Source organism: Anabas testudineus, chromosome 16 (assembly GCF_900324465.2).
Source record: "Anabas testudineus chromosome 16, fAnaTes1.2, whole genome shotgun sequence".
Taxonomy (NCBI): Eukaryota; Metazoa; Chordata; class Actinopteri; order Anabantiformes; family Anabantidae; genus Anabas; species Anabas testudineus.
In genome coordinates this window covers 2,233,317-2,238,451 of record NC_046625.1, presented here as the reverse complement: position 1 = coordinate 2,238,451, position 5,135 = coordinate 2,233,317, and the positions used below count along the sequence as shown (strand labels likewise).

The 5,135-nt window shown below is 36.8% G+C and overlaps 1 protein-coding gene across 1 annotated transcript in view; it reads right to left on the bottom strand.

Annotated features, from left to right (window-relative positions):
- Positions 1-3,538: 3,538 nt before the first annotated feature.
- The window catches only part of capn7 (calpain 7), a 12,580-nt gene continuing 10,983 nt past the window's right edge, over positions 3,539-5,135 (bottom strand). Inside the window, exon 21 of the mRNA XM_026371918.1 lies at positions 3,539-5,135. This exon is cut by the window's right edge and continues 893 nt beyond it. The gene's annotated coding sequence lies outside the window, so the exon portion shown is untranslated.

The window sequence follows — 5,135 nt, the reverse complement described above, 5'->3', positions numbered from 1 at the left end:
GATATGAAAATGTTTTAAACCCTTAATTTAACACCAGACTGAAGAGCAGCGTTTCCTTTCTGTTTTAAGTCCAACTCATAAGAACATCATCCACATCAGGTGCTTCAGCTTCATGTGGTCTGGTTCGACCAGATGTGGTAGCTGCAGTTAGCAAACGTGACTAGTGAGACAGTTCACTAATGATTTTACAGTAGAATCAAATAAAAAGTGAACACTGGCTAATTTGATTTGCCATAATCCTGTAATCACCACTTTCTGTGTTAAAGTATGAAGCTTGTTGCATCTGTAACGACATTCATCCAGAGATTCATCTGCAAAGATTTGCTGCTTTTCTCAGTTTTATATCATAAACTCATTTTGTTGTTTTGAATTTTTTCCCCCGAGCTACAAGAACGTATTTACTGAGAAGCTGCTGTGGCACCGCAGCAGTAATTAACGTGTAACTAGACGCCTGTGTCGTCAAGCTGGTAAAGAGACGGAGCAGTTTGGTTTGGAAAAGGTGGAGAAACCAATAAGCAACATAAAAATAGTTTAAAGGGTTTGATGCCACTCGTTTTAGGTTTTTAAATAGTTTATTATTTGGATTCTGGGATCGAACACTGACATTTTAAAAACTAGTAAAGTAATAATATCATGATGCTTTCATAAACTGGGAACTGGACCAGAGATAATACTGAATCACCCTCGAACACTACACCTTTAATGGACATTTACTGTGAAACTACGACTTGTTTGGATGTAAATTAATGAACAAGCTAAAACTTGGACATCGTTTCACATCGATTTCCGACCTGCTTCTAACCACAACATCATTATCTTTAATTTATCATTATCTTTACTGGCTGGGAGGATTTTTAGTATAGTATAAGTATATTTCATGATTCCTTAAGGAGCCACAGACACAGCCTGGATGCATCTTAAGCTCCATAAGTGTAAACTTGCCATTAGTTCAGGAATTCTCTATTATTGTCAGCAAAACCTACAAAAAGAGCAGAACCAACATCGTCGTCGTTTGTTTTTTAATGTTTTCCAACTTCACAAAGTAAATAAAGGTTGGGTTTTCCAAAAAGCGGCGGTTCACTGTAAACTTGGAAAACAGGAAGTTTAGTTTATTGGGAACTCTTTTGGTCTCTAGTGAGGATCTGAGCCTGTGTGTGTTCATGGTAATTGAATTATTGATTTATTCATGTTTGGGGTCTTTTTGTAGGATTTGATTTTTTATTTTTATCACCTGTAACTACCACAGATCACTGGATTATAAAACAGTTTTATTCTAATCTAGGTCATGGAAATACTTTGTATTGGATTGTGACTGTAAATATCATGACACGTTAAAAACTGATTCAACGACAGATCAATATAAAATAACTGTAGAGGCTCATTTACTAGAGTTCTTTGTTAGCAGGTATTTATTTAATTTGCATTTCTGAATTATTCATCCACACTTTTCACCTATTAGAGATCAGAAGGTAACAGGAGAAGAGCGACAGCCTCGTCACTGTTGTAAAGCTGATATTCGTTTGCAGCCTTTCGCTTCCTGTTGGCTTCCTGCAGTCTGCGTATCAAGTCTGTGTGAACTGAATGTGACTGTATTTGTATATTTCTTTATACGTTTTACTTTTTCATGTGGAGTTCATTATGTAAACCACTGACCTGCCTCCCCTCTCATAGCAGTATGTGTGCAGTGGGTGTTCAGTCCACTGCATCAGTATCTTATGTGCCTGTTTTTTCAAAATAAGAGTCAAATAAATAGATGTTCACTTCACTGAATTCCTGGTTCTTTCAAAGTTCACTAGTTCATCCTGAATAGAACTGCACGTCACTTTGATTTGGCTTTGATTAGTTAACAAACACCTAAGCTTCCTTTAAATCACTGATAAACTGTAAGCTGTTATCAGATCATTAAGACATTATTAGACGATTTGTCTTCAATCAACAGAACTGCATTAACGTGAAGCTGTCTTTGGAGAAGCTGTAGTTCATTTAAATATCTGTCACATCTTCTTAATAAAGACGAGAACCAACACAGAGACCTTTTTAAAATCCAACATCAATGGGAGCTCATTATTTACAGATGAGCCCTGTGACCCTCGGTTAGCAGCAGCTGCAAGATGATTCTCAAACAGCCGGTCAGCTCTCGCCAATTTACAAACCCTCTGTTCAGCGTTTGTTCCCACGACTGTCTTACTGTTTACATTCAGCGCTTCAGTGTCTTATTGTCGTGTCAGTGAGTGACCCGACTCTGACAGGCGCCCAGCAAACTGTCTATTTAAGAAATAATAATAAAAATTATTTTGTTCTCAAATTTGACCATCAATTAGGCAGCTACTGTGACCTCTGACCCTTGGTCTCTGTATGTTTGATGAGGAAACACGCCTATTCCAGAATAAATCCCTAAATTCAAATGGAGCAGAGAATCTTACTGAAGGAAACTGTTATTTTTCATCATGTCTTCCTTTGTTTTCCTGTAACTTACTTATTATTTCTGTTATTTTCTGACAGTGACAGTAGTCCAGTACTAATGGTTCTCCATATATCTTCTATCCTAAGTGCTAAGAAAGTTACATCGGTACAATGTAAAATACAAATACTATTTTATTTTGGACTTAAACCTATTTTTTTTTTTCATTTGGTGTGACTGTTTGGGTTTTTAATTGTTTTGTAGATTGTACACAATAATAATACTTTACTTTACTTCTATCTAGATTTTAGTGGAGATTCTTGCCACAGTTTGAAAAGCAGCAAATGTTGCAGTTTAGAAGCTGGAACTGCGCAAAATACTCATTTTTGATTTAACTTTTAGGTATTTAATCAGCTAAATGAAGAATTCATTTCATTCAGTCATTGTTTCAGCTCTTCTATGATCATTTTTTACAAATCTTAAACTAGTACATCTTCTTTTTCCTCCAAATGTTCATTCTTGTGATTTCAACTAAACATTATAAACGCTCACCTCCTCTTTTAACCTCCTGTTCCACAACGCCGCCGTCGGCGCCTTCACTCACGTTGTCGTGGTGACATCTGCAAAGGATTTTGACATTAACAAATACTTCAGACACACGGAACTTATTACTAACAAGAAAAAACCAAGAATGAACACAAACTTACCGGTTTTCACTCCAGAGAAGTCGATGAAAACTTGAATGGCTGAAAGGCGTCATCTGAACATTTTTACAGAATATATTTAAATCAAATGATTTTTACTGTCCCACATCTCAAAATGACCATCATCAAATGCACTGCTGTGGCCTCGTTGATCAATGTGGCTGTTTCATCTCTTCATTTAACATTTCTTGTGCCTGTTCTGTTGCTGTCCTTTCAGATCATTACTACCACAGATGCTGGTAAAAGTCATTTCAATCATTTTCCTTAAACGCATTCAAACTTTTGTTTTACTTTATCATAATGATGATTTTAAAATACAATAATGTATCATACTATAAGTGATGGCACTGGATTTAACCTACAATCCTCTTTCAAAATAAAAGCCATTTCTTGTCTCCACGTAAAAGAATTACACAGAATCAAAGAGCACAGATATCCAGATACAATTTTATGTATTACAATTTTGAATCCACACCAGTCTTCCCAACATTAAGTGCAAGTTCTGCAAACTTTACATCATCATTCATACAACAACTCACTGAAAGATTATCTTGCTGCGTCTGTAAATGAGTCGGCTTATTGCCAATTGAAAACACATAGAAAAGTATGATAAATTATAATTACACCAGCTTTGATTTTTCATTGATCGTCAGGTGAACATTTAACAGAAGCGTTTGGCAATGGATACTTTAAGTTGTATTTCATTCTGAAAATAATATTTCAACCTTTCAAAGAGTATTCAGTATTACATCATTCAGACAGCACTGGTTGTACTTTGAAATATTGTCAACAGTGATAATAAGTGAAATCTGTAACAAAGTTCACCAAAAGCAGAACTGAAGCAACACAGAAGAAAAAAATGACAAAGTTAAAGCTTGTGGTTAACATAATAAAATCATACAAAAGGCTTTTGTGTTGTATTATGAAACAGGTTCGGTGTACATTGCACAGTCTGCACTCAAATGTGAGCCCTGTGCACACAGGCCAGAAACCCATGGAGGTGAGTGCTGAAACAACAAGTTAATTGAATTCTGAAAACGAAGCGCTGTCGTTTGTCAAAACGACACTACTACTGTTTCCAAGGTTGAGACACCAGTGTCTGCACATACAGTTGGTGAGTGTGTGACTGGCTGACTGCTCCCACATGAAGCGGTTTACTCTGTGTGTTAATTCCAGTCGCTGGTCAGTCTCACACCAGCGTGGAACCTGAATCTCATTCAGCAAATCTAAAGCACCTCAATGGGCTCAGAATTGTTGTTGCTATAAAATTAGTGACAAACCTGTAAATAATAAGAAGCATAGAAATGGAGGCAACATGTACATGACAGACTGCTGACTGATGACATACATATCAACCAAAGGTAAACAGAGGTGGTGTACTTGGCAAAATAAAGTTTTACCTGTAAAAAAGGTTAAAAATGAGAATCAAACATTTACAAAGACGCACATACACACAGGTAGAACACATAGTGTGTGGTACCCATCTCCAACAGTGCTAAGTGCTGATGTGAGGCCTGTCAGTGAAATGGGGCTGATTTCACTCAGCCGTCACCTCCACAAACAACTTGAAGAGAGACATCATTCAACTGCTGCCATACTCGATTCCCTGTAGTGCTGCTCTGCTGCACTGCTCCTGAGAATTAAAAAAAAAAAAAAAAACCCCTTCACGGTCAATTGAGGAAACTACCTTCCCTTTCCACCAACTTCAAAGCCGGACAATAGGAAAACCTGTTTGTATTATTTTTGCAGAGACCAGGTTTGTAAAGAAATTATTTTTTAGAGAAGCAGTGAGGCCTCCACTCGAGGAAAGATTCTACAGTAATGACAATACTGATGATCCAACCTACTGTGTCATGTGGACCTTTTCTATGACTTTCCATGTCTACAGATAGCCTTTTTAAACTTTTTTAAAACTTTATTGTATTCATCGATTAGCTATTTATCTGTGTGTCTGTTTTCTGCGAAGAGGTTTATTGTTATTTGGCAGGGCCATGGACAAATTTACTGGGCAATGCTGATTTTGGGTGATA